Source organism: Manis javanica, chromosome 10, assembly GCF_040802235.1.
Source record: "Manis javanica isolate MJ-LG chromosome 10, MJ_LKY, whole genome shotgun sequence".
Taxonomy (NCBI): Eukaryota; Metazoa; Chordata; class Mammalia; order Pholidota; family Manidae; genus Manis; species Manis javanica.
This window is the reverse complement of record NC_133165.1, coordinates 46,883,613-46,899,597: the sequence shown is the minus strand read 5'-3', so window position 1 is coordinate 46,899,597 and position 15,985 is coordinate 46,883,613. Positions and strand designations below refer to the sequence as shown.

The 15,985-nt window shown below is 48.7% G+C and overlaps 1 long non-coding RNA gene across 2 annotated transcripts; it reads right to left on the bottom strand.

Moving 5' to 3' along the window:
• Positions 1 to 817: 817 nt before the first annotated feature.
• Positions 818 to 7,610, bottom strand: LOC140844077 (uncharacterized). Of its 2 annotated transcripts, XR_012122252.1 has the most exons (3): positions 5,156 to 6,055; positions 2,454 to 2,650; positions 818 to 1,594 (listed from the first exon to the last, which is right to left on the bottom strand). It is a non-coding gene; the product is annotated as an uncharacterized lncRNA (long non-coding RNA). The 2 variants fall into 2 exon arrangements; XR_012122251.1 differs by having other exon boundaries at positions 2,454 to 7,610.
• Positions 7,611 to 15,985: the final 8,375 nt, after the last annotated feature.

Genomic DNA, 15,985 nt, shown 5'->3' with positions numbered 1-15,985 from the left:
ACACACTGAGCTAGGCCACTGTCCCCAGGAGAACTTAATTGATGGACCTCAGATGACTCCCAGATATGTGACCAGACCCAGCCAAGATCAACAGAGCTCCCTCACCAAGTCCAGCCTGGATTAGCCAACCAACCAGCCCATAAGTCCATGCAAATAGATGAGCGTTGCTTTAAGACACTGACATGAGCGGTCATTTGTTACATAACATTTTGGGAAAAAAGCTAACTGATACAATAGACATTTGTGCCCAGTCATTTCTCTCACATTTCCGGCCCAAAGTCCTCTCACTGCTGACCTGTGCATGTTAGGTCCTCAAAGAGGAAAGGTCCAGGTGGGAATTACTAGTGACCCCAGACACCCAGTTCAGCAAGGCTGGGTCACCAGGAAGATGGGAAGAGGTGAATGGGGGGCATCTTCCAATTAGAACCCACAAAGCTTCTTTGAAAACAAATATTTAGGATGGCCAACACATGTCCCGGTGATGTTGACAAAATATATCTTTATAAAAACACTCATTTGCAATGAGCAAGAGGGAAGAAAAAAAGGGAACTCACAAGGACATTCCAGTTGCTTTAACTGCTGAGCCTTGGCGTCTTCTCAGGAAATAGCGTGAGTGGCAAGAGTGTAAACCCTGGAGTCAGACCATGTGAGTTCCTATCCTGGTTCTCCCACCAATTACTATGTAAACTTGACCATTTAATCTTTCTGTTTCTCAGTTTCTTCATCTATAAAATGGGGATAATAATAGCCTCATAGAGTTACTTTGAGAATTACAAGAGTAATATATAAAATGCTTCAAACCAAACTGACTCACAAGAAATGTTACATGAGTGTTTATTAAGGGGTTCATGTTAAGATTACACAAAAGAACATTTGGCTCTTCATAGAACAATGCAAGTATTCAATAAAAATGGGCTCCTCTCTTTTGGTATACAACTAACCCGTTGCTGTGTAACAAATTACCCCAAATACAGCCACTTAAAACAGCAAGAAGCTTTTTTTAGCTCACAGTTTCTCTGAGTCAGGAATTTAGGATTGACTAAGCTGGGTGGTCCTGGCTCAGGATCTCTCATGAGGTTGCTATTAAAACGTTGGCCAGGGCTGCCATCTCTAAAATCTTAAAGCTGAAGGATCCACTTGCTACATGGCTGGCCAGCAAGTTCATGCTGGCTGTTGGCAGAAAGCATTGGATCCCTGCCATGCTGGCCTCTCTCTGTAGAGCTGCTTGAATGTCATCAAAACATGGCAGCTGGCTTCCTTCTCTAAGAGTGCATCATCTTAGAGAAGGCAAGGTGAAAGCTGCAATGTCTTTTATGATCCAGCCAATAGACTGCCATTTCTGTAATATTCAATGGGTTCCACAGGTCAGTACTATCCAAGGTGGGAGAGGACTATGCAAAGGTGTGACTGACAGAAGACTGGGATCATTAGCTGCTGTCTTAGAGGCTGCCTGCCACCTGGTCAACTGCCCAACACCAGTCCATAGAAAACGTTCTTCTTCATTTTCTTGGAATTGTTTCACCATCTGAAAAGTATCTTTCTTTCTTCCAACTTTCCTTCTTTCCTTCTGCTTCTTTAATAGCTTTTTCTTCTGCTGATGAAGAAAATGTGTTGTGAAAATTCAGAGAATACAAAGAACTATACAAAATGTTGAAGCTCCCCCATAATTCCACAATTATTTGATCTTCATTTTGGTGACTGACTCAGTATTTGTATGCAAACTTTTATGTACATTTTATGAAATTTTAATAACACTATAAGCTTAGTTTTGTATCAGGATTTTTACACTTCATATCATATCATGATCACTTCTCAGTGTCATTAGATGTTTATAACCACTAATTAAATATTTAGGGATGTTCCAGGCACTATATTGAGCTCTTCACATATTTCACCTAAATTTCACAGAAATCCTATGAGTAGGCACTATTATTGTACCAGTTTTACAGAGCAAGAAATTGAGGCTCAGAACAGTTACATAACTACATAGTGTCACACAGAAAATAAATGGTACTGTTCAGGACTTCAGATCCGATGGCTTCTACTGTACTCTAATAGCTACAGAGTATGGTACAGATTGTATGGGTGCCCCACAAATTATTATTCACCTAAATAATCTGTTTGGCAATTACATTATTTCTAGTTTTTCAATAGAATCAATGCTCTGATGCATATCTGTTAACATACTTCTTTTGTCTACAAAGGCCCCAACTTCTTTTTTAAAAAATCTATAAATACATCCCCTGGATGTCCTTCTGCCACACCTTGGAGGAAAGTGTGGCATTTAGAGCTGGCTCAAACCATTCAAAGTACTCATTGATATTTCATTGTATAATCAAAGCCCTCAAAGCATTTCCTTGTATAATTAAAAAGCCCAGGGGGAGGACTTGCTGAGCTATGGCTCAGTCTGGCAGCTCAATGACGTCCAGGACTTGAGTCCTTTTCAGGTTTACCTCCTGTGGCTTTGGCTTCATTGCCTCCACCCTCTGGCTCCACATGGAAGTCCCCCAGAAGCTCCAGGTGCTCCCCAGGCTATAAACAGCTGCCTTGATTCCTGGCTTCCTGTCCCCACATTCGCACACCACAGCAGCTTTTTCTCAGGCAGTGGGGAAGTTTCTCGCGGCTCCAGCAAATGGTTCCTGATATGTCACTGAGAATGAGGAGGACGGAATGCTCCAATTAGCTTAAACCAGTCAGGACCCACCCCTGGAGCTCTGTCTAGGGTCAGTCCCCACCCAGATGCCATAGCTGAGACAGAAAGAGGTGGTTGCAAAAGTCATCTATTGCTGCGTAACAGGCTTGCCAATCTCTGTGGCTTAAAGTGGCAGTTTTCTTCCTCAGGAGTCTCTGGGCTGGAATCTGGAAGCCATGCTCCTCTCCCTGGCATCATCCTTGGGCTGCAGTTTTCTGATGGCTCGACCAGGGCTGGGAGGTCAATGATGTCACTCACACACCTGGCAATTGGCACTGTGCTGGTTGGCGTGCTTCAGCTCTCCTCCATGTCAGCCCCCCAACACGGCAAAGCCAGAAGCCGCAGGACCCCTGGAGCTCTGTCCTGGGCACCCACATGGAGTCACTTCTAGGAATTCCACTGTCAAAGCACCTTGGCCTTGACCTAAGGGGAGGGAAAAGAGACCCCACCTCTTGATGGGAGGTGCATCTGGCAAAGGGCTGGAAGGCCTGCAAACAATCCACCACAGGTGAATAGGACAGATGCGGGAGAGTAGATTCTGGGCAGCCAAAATGACCACTGGCCACCGCAAGAGGAAAAGAGCAGGCAATTGCAGAGAGGCCTTCCCAGAGAGTGGGTGGCTCTCTCTGCCCACAGATGCCCTGGCAATGCCCCTGAAGACAGGGCTCATGTCAAACACAGTAATGTTCCAGAGATAATCTTTGAGACCAGGCAGGAGGGGCTGGGATTACATGTCTCCCTCGATAAATTGAGTCATGAAACTTTTATTAAGGGATATAGTTTGTCAACGACAAGAAAACAAGGCAATTCTGGGCAGACTCATTAAGAGCAAATCCTTCTCTACTTGCGCAGTCACCCATTCTGATGGGATTGTGAAATGAGAGGGAGAAGACAGGAGGGGGATTTGCAAAAGGGGCTGTCTGGTCTGCTAAGTGCACGCAAAGTGCTTTCCTGGGCCCCTAAGAATGCAGGCAGAGCAGCTGCACCCATTTTCTCAAGGTTTCTCCCTCACAAACATGGATAACAGCTGCTGCCAGGAGACACAGTGTATGTGCCCAGCCACTTCCCCATCAACCCAGAAAGAGGGTCACATGTGGCTTTGTCCCTCCAGGAGCCTAAACACCACCCTTCGGCTTGTTCTGACTAAAGAGGACAGGAACCCAGCCTTTCCAGCTGGAGAGAGCTCTTCTGAGCTGCTCATCCTCACCCAGTGATTAGGGCCACACAGGGCCCCCACTTGGAAGACTGTCAGATCACCCATATTCAGATTGGCCATTTCGTAGCTGTGTGCTGTTGGCCAAACAACTTAGCCCCTCTGAACCCTCTGACAGATATAATTATATCCACTTAACATGTGGTCCTGGCATGACTTTTTTTTTTAATCAGGAGATTCCATACAAATGATTGGATTCTCCAGCTTCTCAGGAACAATCTGAAAATCTGCTGGCACTGGGCCTGCATTCCCAGCTGGCAGAATTAGCTGGAGCTGGGTAATTGCTTTAAGATAGGAGATGGTCTCCCCACTGTGTCACAGTCCCCACCACTCCCAGTTGTCCTACACAAGACCCACTTTGTTAATTTTTATTCCTGGCTAATCCTGGCATGCACTGGAGTTTGCCACCCTGGGTCAGAGCTTCAGCTACACTGTTCTCAGAGCTTGACCCAGTTCTTTATCCCAGAACTCATCCTCACTAAATTTATAGCTCAACATCTGATCTGGTTGAAGGGACTGGTTGCAGGAACTGGTTGAAGCTTCCCTCTGTCTCCTCCATCACTTCAGCCCCCATGGCATTGACGAGCACTGGGAACAGCCCCAGCCAGGGACCTGAGTAACCTGTCAGCCCCAAAATGTACTTGCTCCTGTCTGTGGCTGAAGATCCTGGGGTAGGAGTTGTCTGCCGTAAGCAGTTTGCAGGGCTGCAAAATGCGGTTTGCAAATGGCTCATTGCAGTCTGTGGGCTGCTTGCCTGGAGCATCCAGCAGCTGCCTCTGATGTTCCTTCAATCCTTCAACAAATACTCATCAAGCATCTAATACAGAAAGCAACAGCCTACGGCCCATGGGCCACATCCAGCCCACCCTGTTTGTGGTCAACCCCCAAGCAAAGAATGATTTTTACATTTTTTAATGGCTGGGTAAAAAAATTCAGAATAAGAATCACATTTTGTGACACATGAAAATCACATGAAATTCAAATTTCAGAGTCCATAAATGAAGTTTTGTTGGAACACAGCCACACCCATTTGTTTACATATTGTCCATGTCTGTCTTCACACTCCAGTGGCAGAACTAGGTTGTTGCATCAGAGACATACAGCCCACAGAGCCTCCAATGTTTGCTATCTGGCTATTTCCTGCTGTCCCTGCTCTTGGTATTAGTGGTACAGAGGTATTTCAGCTTCCTAGGGCCGCTGTAACAAACTACCCCAACCGCAGGCTTTAAACAACAGACATGTTCACTTACAGTTCTAGAAGCCGAAAGCCTGAAATGAAGGTGGCGGCAGGGCCACCCTCCCTCCAGGGGTTCTAGGAGAGGATCCTTCCTCGCTCCACCAGCTTCTGGCAGCTGCGACATCCCTTATGGCTGCATTGCGGCGATCTCTCCTTCCTGCCTTCTCTGTGTGTCTCACAGAAGGACACTTGTCATTGGATTAAGGGCCCAGTGAAAAATCCAGGATTGTCTCATCTCAAGAGCCCTTATTTAATTATACCTGCAAAGACCCTTTTCCCAAATAAGGTTACATTCATGGATTCTGGGACACAGAAATACCTTTTAGGGGTGGGGGCACCATTTGACTCACTATAAGTGGCTTCTGGCCTTCCAGAAGCATCCATTCTTTTGAAGCAAGACAAATGACAACCCTCCCACAAAAAAAATTTCAAAAAATGAAAAAAAAGGTGAGTTGTTGATAAAAGCTGTGAAGAAAACTAAAGCAGGGTGAGGGTGGAGAGGCCCGAGGAGGCTGCTGTTTATATGCCTTTGAACAGACACAAGGGCAGTGAAGCCATGCGGACATCAGGCAGAGGAAACAGCAAGCACAGAGGCCCCAAAAGGAAGAAGTTTGGCACGTAGGAGGCGTCGCGAGTTGCTGAGTGGCTGAGAGTGAGCAAGGTGGGGAGAGAAGGTGTTTATGATCTTGGGTATGTTCAGGTAAGGAGCACCTTGTTCCAGGCCCTTCACCATGTAATAAGGACCAGTTCCTACTGCAGTTCTTTCGATGTAGCGGAGCTTGATGTTCGCCGCCTCAGGCAATCCCCACACAGCCCTAACCTGGGCCTTTTAGGATTAACCTCCTCTCCCTCACTATTCTGAGGAGTAAACTGAGGTGGCTTGTGGAATGTCACTTAGCCAGTAGGTGGCAGAACTGCAACCCCGGAGTTACTTCCAGACCCTGAACCCCACGGCTTCCTCACAGCACTTCCACAGGACGGAAGCGGGACAGGCGTTCTTAAAACAGAAGAAGGAAAAGGGAGAATGTTGTTGGGTTTACAAGAACTAAGCCTCACTCAGACTGCAAAACAAACAGCAGGAGGCTTTGGAGGAGCTCAGCTGGGCACTGGCTGGTTGTCCTGCTTTGACTTTCAAGGTCAATGATCCCAGAAAACACTCTTCACCGTGGGCGCAGCGGCAGCAATCAACAGGTCTGTTGTGTGGGACCCATGCCAGGCCGGCCAGCGCCAGCAGACTGAGCTGCCTAGGAGTTTGCAGGGTGCCCGTTTTGGGGTGGGGGGCACAGTGGCCTCAGCAAGGGCTGCTTAAAGGGAGCGCTGGGACAAGCCACCAGCTACAACCTGGGCAGCACTGGCGGACTGGGCAGTACTGTGTACTATTGTTGGTTTTCAATCACTGTTTAAAAGCCACATCCAAATAATACCCATACATATTTAAATAATCAATATCTGATCATTCTTTCCCTCACCCTCTAAATTCTAGTCCCATGGACCTCTCTTCTGTTCTGCCTCAGGGCCTTTGCACTGACGTTTGCCCTGCCTAAAGAACCCACATTGCATCCAGTCTCAGCCCCAAGTCATCTCCTCAGGGATGCCCCCTGCCACTCATCCCAAGGTGCCCACTCCTGTGACTGGTGTGTGTCCTGTCCCCTCCTCACTTGGCGTGACCCGAAACAGTCCGTTAGTAATTCAGCTGCTCATTTAATCTGTTGTCTCCTCCACTAGAATGCCAGCTACACAAGAACACTCATCGTTGAGTCCCCTGCACCTAGAGCAGAGCCTGGGATACAGTAGACTCTCACTGAATGTTGTCAGAAAAAAAAATGAAGAAGGAAGGTGGGGGCAGGCAGGCACAGCCACTTGCTCATCTCTTTACTTGATCTGCCCCTGGAAAATGAAGCCCAATCCCCACCCAGTAACCTGATGCAAACACAGCAGCCACAGTTCCAGGAGAGTAGGGCAGGCAAGTGGGAGAGATGACTTGAAGAGTTTCTCCCAGAAGCCTGGGCCCTTCTCTACCCAGCCTCCACGAGGTGGCCAGGGAAGGCTTCGCATGCCGCCTGCCCAGTGGAGGTTCTTTTCCTCAGGACATGGCGAGATGTGGTGACTAAGAGTGTGGGCTCTGACGTCAGACCACCTGAGTTGGGGTTCTGGATTCATCACTTATGACTTTGGGCTGGTCATTTACCATTGCTGACCTTGGTCCCCTCATCAGTAAAGGGGGTGTGGTCTCACTGAAGAGGGGGAGATTAAGATAAAATTCAGGTAACAGGCCACCCACTGGTGTTTTGTCCCTCCTTGGCAGCCAAGGACCTTGGCTAAAAATCTCCTTCCTGAGGAATGGAGTGCAGCAATGGACAATTACATGAATAATAAAAATAATAAATATAATAAAAATAAATAAAAATTAAAAAAATAAAATAATGATAATGTGGCAGCTAACATACACTGCTTTCTATGTCCCAGCCACAGCCCTGGTGCTTTAGATTTTGTGATTCTTTTAAACTTCCTGACAACCCTATAATACCATTGTTTTATTAAACAAAATTTTATAACAGCATTATCTCCATTTTAAAGATGTGGAAACTGAGGCAGAGAGGTTCATAAACTTGCCCAAGGTCACACAGCAGGAGGCAAGGAACCAGGATGTGGCCTCAGGTAGTCAGGATTCTGAGGCTGTAGCTATGCTTTTCTTTTTTAATATTTTTTTAAGACAAATGAGTGCCTAGAAGCACAAGAGAGAAAACATACAACTGTAATATCACTTTGCATTTTTAAATCTATGACTTAATATTGTTTTTTGATTTTTTGTTAGTTTTTCCTCCCAGTTGATTGAGATATAATTGACTTAGTATTGTTTTTATTTGGGTGTGAGGTGGGGGGTTGCCACTATAGTCATTCCAGTGTTTAGGGTATGACCCAGCAGTTAGGAAGCATCATCTGTGAACTGAAAACCCAGACCTGCCTGAGCCTGAGTCTCATGACACAGGCCTCCTCAGCAAGGACAGAGGACTAAGTTCCACAAGCTCCCAGATGCCCACCTCTGAGGCTGCCGGCACCTCCAGAGAAGACAGGGGCAGGGTCCCCAGGAAGCCCAGGCCAACTCCTGCCACCACTGCCCACCCTAACCTGAGGGGAGGGTCTGAGGCAGAGTCTACGGTAGGTATCCTAGGGATCCAGAAATAGTGTCGCCATCTGGTGGGTACAGGTCGCACACGTGGCTGCCTGCCATCTTTTAAACAGCCTTGAGTACTGGCTCCCCAGCTGGGAAGGCATGTCTCAGCCTCCCTCTCCTCATCAGATGCCTCCAGGATTCCACTTTGGGAACTGCCTCCTGGAGTAGCAGGCAGAGTGTACATGGTGGAGGACATCCAGATTTAGCAGCAGGTGATAGAACTGAAGTGTGGTTGGGTTTAGTTACTAGTGATATAGCTCCAAGCCCTATTAAGGATTCACTGAGCAGTGAGATGCTGTAATCAAGTCCTGCAGTTCAGCACTAAAGGGGAGAGTCTGTTTGGATATGCTAATGAATCACCCCTCCCTCTAAGGGAATGAATTCCCATGGTTCTCCCTGACTTGCAGCTGGCCAGAAGGCTTTGTCCCTCAAGGATGTGAGTCCAGGACGGCCCCCAAAACTGCCCTTAGGAGGCTGGTGGGCATTGGTGGGTGGGAGGGGAAGAGGGGCAGAAAGAAGACAGATCAAAGGAGAGGGAGGAGATAAACATGAGGGGTCCACGTGAAGAGATCCCGTTGGCATCTGACGACCAACAGCTGCCATGACCTTCACTGGCCACCACGCCCAAGCTGCTGGACAGACTGGCCAGTGAGCAGCCAGCCCCTCGGGAACCACACTGGTCAAGCTTCTTCTTGGCATCCACTGAGGACTTCCAATGGGCAGCAGCCAGTGCCCAGCCAGTGACCACCCAGCAAGACTGCTGCCCATCTGAGCCCATCCTCTGGCTCTGCCCCTGAGGTCACTTCTTGTTGCTAACTCCCTTTTCAGTGGCCAGGGCCTGTCTGGAGTTATCTGGAAGAGCAGTGGGAGCTGGACCCCTGGAGGGTGGCTGAAGGTAGGACAGTGCTATACCCACAGGGTGCAGGCAGACTGGAAGGAGGCCACTATCACCCAAGCCAGGGCGGGAGGAGCACGACCCTGTTCCCACGGAGAGGAAAGCTAAGTCTCAAGAGCTGGGGGACCCAGGCTGCCCAAGGCAAAAGGTCACACTGGGGGAGGGGAAGTGGCTACTGCACCCACCCCCAGACCTGCAGGGCTACTCCACCACCCACTCCTCTGCTTTGGCACCAAACAACACAGAAGCCTCAAGCCCAGTCACTCGGATTTTCTATTCTGCTGTCAGAAGGTGGAGGCGTCATGCACCAGCAACGATAATTAATATTTCACCTACCGTGTCAAGGTGGCAAAGGCCAGGTGTTACAGGCTTCGGGTGTGGCCTACAGGTTAACTTCAGATATGGGACTGAGTCCGCTTTGGATATTCAACCCTGAGGCAGCCATGCCCATCTAATAATAGAAGCCTTTTGCTCTAAGGACCCCAAGTCCAAAACAAGGGCCAGAAATCCCTCCCCCAGCCCCATAAAGATACATAAATTGCCTCCCCTGAAGTCATCTTAGAAAGAAGGCGGAGGAGGGGGAGACCCCTTGAGACAAGACAGTTTCAATGGAGAATCTGACAAGCCCACCATGGACAGCTGTGCAGGCTGTACACTGTCCAAGAATGCTTGGGTGAGAGGAGCAAGTGCAGGTTGAAATCTTGCCTCGACCCTCCCAGTGCAGAGCTGAACTTATTTAGAGGAAGAGGTGCCTTTTGTAATTTGCACCAAACCTGTCTGAAGTTTAGAACGTTAACCACGTATTTTATCCAGAATAGCCATTTTAAATCTGAGAGAATTAGTTCTGTTTAACCAACAAATTATTTAAAAATATTTTTTTCCTGCCACCAATTTTCCCAAGCAAAATGAGGTTATAGAAACATAAAAATATTTTGTGTACATCTCAGGTCAGAACACAGAGCACATTTTGTCCACTACCCTACACACATGTGCACATCTGCACACACACACACACGTGAATTAAGCACCTAGCACACAATGGGATCCTCCCCTCCCTTTCTAGAGGGCAGGAGTCATGTTATCCATGCTCCCAGCCCTTGACCCAGTACCTGTCACAGAGCAGACCCTCAGTAAATGTCTGGTGATGGACTGAAAGACTGAATAGGTGCATAAACGATACACCTTTGAGCTGAAGGTGGGTCAGACATGCATTGCCATGTTAAGGGAAACCTGCAGAGCTGGCCTTTAATTCCACAGCCCCTGTCCACACAGAAACCCCAAGGAACCTTGTATTCAGTGGGGCTGAAGTGCTCAGGGCCTCCTAAGTGCAGCCCCACCTGGGTCATCTGCAGACTGGATTCTGCAAACTGCTCCCAGTGCCCCCAAGGGAAGCAGAACCATTTGGGAAGGAGCCTGTTGTGTGCCTGGAAGCTCCTCACAGGCACTGGCAAGGGAAAGGGAAGGGGCCCAGAACACACAGTGACTCTGGGACCACGGGGACCTGACTCTGAGCTCCCAACTTCCTGCCCTTCCCACTGCTGGTACAGGCTCTGGAACCCCTCCAGCAGGTTCACCCACAAAGCGCCTCCACTCAGGTCTGTCAGGAGGCAAAACATGGAGTAAAGCAGTCCCAGTGCCTCTGGCCAGGAACAGAGCAGAATCTGGAATCCTATGGACCTAATTTGAATTCCCTCCCTGCCACTTTCCAGCTGTGTGACCTTGGGCAAACCGTGTACCCCTCTGGGCCTCAGTGTTCTTATGGTTCAATGGGAACAGTGACAAATGTCCTGTCTTCATGACTCATTAGAGTCTGGGAATAACTGACATGAGCACAGAGGGGCTTCCCAGGCCCTGTGGCATGCAGAGGTTTCCCCAGGGTGGCTGAGAGGAGGCACAGGCCTTCGCGAGCCCTGGTGCAGGAGAATTCAGGCTGGAGCCATTCAGACCTAAAAGTGGCCTCCAGCTTTGCCAGTGATTTGCTGTGCGGCCTTTAGCAAGTCACTTACCCTCTCTGAGCTTCAACTTCCTCATCTGCAAGCATTTGCTCTGAAGGCAGGGGAATCTTAAGGGGATGGTGTGTGGTGGATGGGTGCCTCCAAAGGCAAACCCAGGCTGTATCAGTGAATGCCTGTCTTCTCCTGCAGTGGAGGAGGGAACCATTTCTGGAAACACCACAATACAGATCATTAACGTAATAAAAAACCCCAGAGCTTTCTTGGGGCTCTCAGCCCCTCCCCAGGCAAGCTTGGCAGCAGGAGGTTGACCTGCTTTGCACAACCTCCTCCAGAACCTGAATCACTTCTCCTCAAGTGCCCTTCAGAAGCTGGAAGCAAGGTCACCACGACTCCTGGGAGTCAGGCATCAGCTCCAGCCTGGTGGTGACACAGGAATTGGGCAGGAAAGATGCGGGGGCGTGGGCAGATTGTAGTCTCCGGGCCTCAGGCTGTGGCTCTGCAAAATGGGGATTATGTCTTCCTCAGAGGCTCCAAGAATGCCAATGGTATCTGTGTGGCTTTCCAAGAAGGAGCTGCACTTGTAGGTGTGTCTCTGGCCTCAGCTCCCAGGGTAACTCCAGGCACCAACATGGGTCACAGCAACAAGGTCCAGAGTTACTTCCCTCAGTATTCTTTCTAGAGGCCACTTCTACCTAGTTGGGCTGTCACTACTTAGGTTGAAACAGCCCAACAGCTGGCATCTCCAGGGCCCATGCAGAGAGGCCTAAGGGGCAGAACTCTGCCACATCCACATATGTAACACGATCTTACTCCCACTGAAAGAAAGTGGTGTGTAGACGGGTACGTGTATGTAAAAGCAAGGGAAGGTCTGGAAGGCAGCTCACTGGGATGTTAACTGACTCTGTGGATTTTTTTCTTCTGTTTATCTGCAAGGAACATGTATCATTTTTATAACAGAAGGGGAAAAAAACAGCTTATTTTTACAAAGAAAATACACCTGTTGCCAAAAATGCCGTCTATGTCAAGCCTGTGGAGCTCTTGGATATTTTCATTTAAATTATTTACCACTACCACCACCCCTAGTTGGTCCCCAACTCAGACCAGGTAAGCACTTCTGACACCTTTCAGAGTCCCTGGGGCTTATAGCCAGTTTCTGGCTGGCACTGCTCAAGGCTCTCGGCCCAGACCTGGGAAGTGACATAACCCAGGCCTGCCATCAACCCTGCCCCATACCCAACTCCAAGGGCTGCGGCCAACTAATAACACGGCTTTTTAAAGATGTTTCCAATGATGCAGACAGGGAAGAGTAGAAAAGGGTGTCCTTGAGCTAAAGAACTCCTTCACTGAAGAGCTGTTCACTTGAGTGCTTTTCCCTAAGGAGCCTGGAAAGGTAAGGTCATGCGTTCTGAGCAGCCTACAAGGATGTGGCTTCATATGTTAAAAATTAGTCAGAAGGCACCTCAGTGTGACTCCAGGCTTCCTCCTGTGAGAAACAACCCATTTGGATAAATCTGCAAAATGCTCACACACTCAACAGTTTGGACACTTGCTCTCAGCCAAGCCCTGGGGACAGACGTGGCCCCAGCCTTCAAGGAGTTCGCATTTTGGAGGGAGGACACCCAGACACAGATGGTGACACAGGTGCTGTGGAGGCAGTAAGGAAGCCCCCAGCAAGAGGAGTTCAAGAGGGCTGAGGAGGAGCTGGAGCAGGGCAGCCGGCTTGGCCTGAGAGGGTCAGGGAAGACCATTTCACCCAGGAGCTGCTCCGAGAGAGGACCCAAAGTGGTTAAACCACATTCACCAAAATGCTCACTGCACAGCGTCACCTCCTCATCTCAGTGCTCAGAATCAGCTCAGAGCCGACTCCTCCCAATGAACCAGGTGCTACATTTGAAGTTGGAAGACCACCAGTGGGACCTGTGTTCTCCCACCATCAATGACCCAACAAGCCTCACAGAGCCAGACACTTTCTTGTCCAAGACCAGGAGAACAGAACTCCCGGGTTACCTCTGTTGTCCCAGAATCATCACTGATGTTTGACTCAACACATCTTGGTTCAGGCAAAAAAAAAAATCAGTCACCCTACTCATTTCCCCATCAAAGCTTCATGGCATCTTCAAATGTCACCAGTCAGCACCAGCCTGCTTACAGCCTTCAGATGCTGTCACACCTAGTCTTCACCCTTTCCCCACTCACCTCCTGGACGGCTAACCCCATGATGGTTATTAGCGCACCACTCTGCAACAACCTGTTTGCCTGTCTATGAATTCCTCACTGGCATAGGCTGTGTCTTACTCATCATCTCCCAAATCCTTCCCTTGTAGCTCAGCACCTGACTTTTGGAGGTATTCCATACATACAGCTTGTTAAATTAATGAATTGCCATCAACTGTGGCTCCAATCGAGGCCCAGAGTCAACTAGAACTATCAGCTCTTTTCCTCTCCCTGGTCCCAGCCGCCCAGCAGAGATGTCATTGCAGAACAATGCTGCTGCTCAGAAGTAGGCAGGAAGCCTCATAGTCCATTCACTAACCAGCCAGGAGGCCCAGGGCCTCATAGGCCCCAAATCCACAAAACCAGGGGTTGATTTGGTCAAAGGGTTTCAATGGAGCCTTACAGCTCAGACATTTTGCCTGAAGTCTGAAACTTATCCTTCTTCAGAATAGAAATCAGGCCCTAGCAAAACCCATCACAAGCCTCAAAAACATGACCCAGTGATTTCACGTGTAGAAATTCTCTATGGAAATAATCAGACAAGCACCAGGATTTAGGCACAAGGATGTTGTTCTTGCATCATTTGTGATTGAAAAAAAAAAAAGTAAACAAACATGGCATATACATATGATAGAATACCATCTGCCATTACAAATGTTTTAGAATATTTAATTACATGAGGAAATGTTCAAAGGTAAGACTGTACTAAACAGCTCAATTTTACAAGAAAACCCTCAAAACCATGCATTTGCACATATATAGGGAAATTAGAAAATTCATCAAAATATTAACAGCGTTTTTTTCTCTAGATGACTTTTTTCTATCTTTCTTCATTTTTCACATATTCTTCTACATTTTATAGAGAGGAGCAAAAATGGGCTATTAAAAAAAAAGTCAACCCTCCATTGCATGAGGGCAGCAGCAGGCAGAGGAGGAAAGTGCTGGAAACTGCCAAGAAGATAAATGTTTCATCAAATCTCTTCTCAAAGCCAGTCGCTGTGCTTTGGTGGATGTAAATGACAAACCATTGGAAAAGCAGGACTCGGGCATCAGGATGGAGCTGGACGCTCTCCGCACTCGAAAGCAGCAGGGAAAGCAGCCACCTCACTAGAGAGCCCCTACCATCACCCGTCTTGTGAGACTGACCTACAGGTTCACACTCGTCCATCTCTATCCTTTCCCATCCCTCCCTCTGAGGCAAAGGCTTCTGGACTTGTGAAGGGCCTGAGAACTGTTGCAATTTCACCCACACTTAAGTTCTGCTCTGTGCCCAGCCCTATGTGGGGGCACTGCAGACAAGAGGAATCAAACCACACATCTCTCTGATCAGGGGAGGAGACCCTTTCTGGAAGTCACCCAGACTCTACTTGCCTACTTCCAAGGACTGGGAGCTCACCGCAACACACACAGCTGGGGCCAGGCCCATGTGTTGTGGAACAGAAATCCTCCATCCAGCCCACCTTACTCCCCACAGCCCTTCCTCTACCACCCTAAGTCCTGCCTCATGTTCTGGCCAGGAGTGGGGCTCACCAGCAACAAACCCACCTCCCTCTCCTCTCCATCTCCAGGCATTCAGACCCTTTCACAGCACTCCTGGCCTTCCCTGGCAGGCCAGTGAGGTGGTATCTATAGCCCAGGAATAACCAGATGCTAATTCCTTTCTGCAAAAGAGCAACTAGAGTTTCAATTTCCTTTTCTTTGAACTCTGAAGTGGGGCTAGCTGCAGTTGGGAGTCTGTGACTGACACGAAGCATGGGGCTGCACCACACACACACAAATGTGCATGCACACAAGCCTAGGACTCCACCCGCCAAGTGATTACAAGACCCCGAAGTCTCAGAAGCAGCTATCAGCCCCCAACTCCCACCCAACCCAGTTCTACCCACAAGCCAACACACTCCCCTCCCATCACGAAGACCCCCACCCTCACTTCCAGGTGAACAGTCTCTTCCTGCCAGGTGTGGTATTCCACAGCAGAACCTACCTGAGTCTTGTCTGTGCAGTCATCGCAAGGCCTAAAGCAGGAAATGTTGATCCGTTATCCCAGAAATTTGGAGGACAAGTATGATTTCCACATGTGAATGGCTGGACAAGACCCCTGTTCTCAGAAACACCAAGGACCCCGTACCCCACCCATTCCCCACCCCTCACAAGGCTACACCCTCTTTCCCTTCCTCCCTCCCCTCCCCTCTCCACCACTGTTCTCAGCCAATCCATCAAGAGACCTCCACCTCCTGCCCTCAGGCAAGACTTCATTCCATGAGGGACAGTTCCAGGCTGAGTACTCTGGAAAGGAATCCATTCTGTGGGAGTGGAGGAGGGGGGCCCACACTGAGGAGCAGGGGCAGCAGACAGCACGGGTACCCTCCACCTATTAGGGTCCAGGCTTCCGAGGCTTCCCCAGAGAACAAACTACACAGGCATAGAGATGTAAATTCAAGCAAAGTCTTTATTCAGCTAGTTAGCTGAGGTCCAAGTCAGCCCGATGCAGCAGGTCTCAACAAGGACCCCGAGCACTCAGAGCCAAGGGTTTATATAGCAATTTCAAAGCACTTAACTCATAGCAATTTTCTATAACTATACATTATTCTTGCAAGACATATA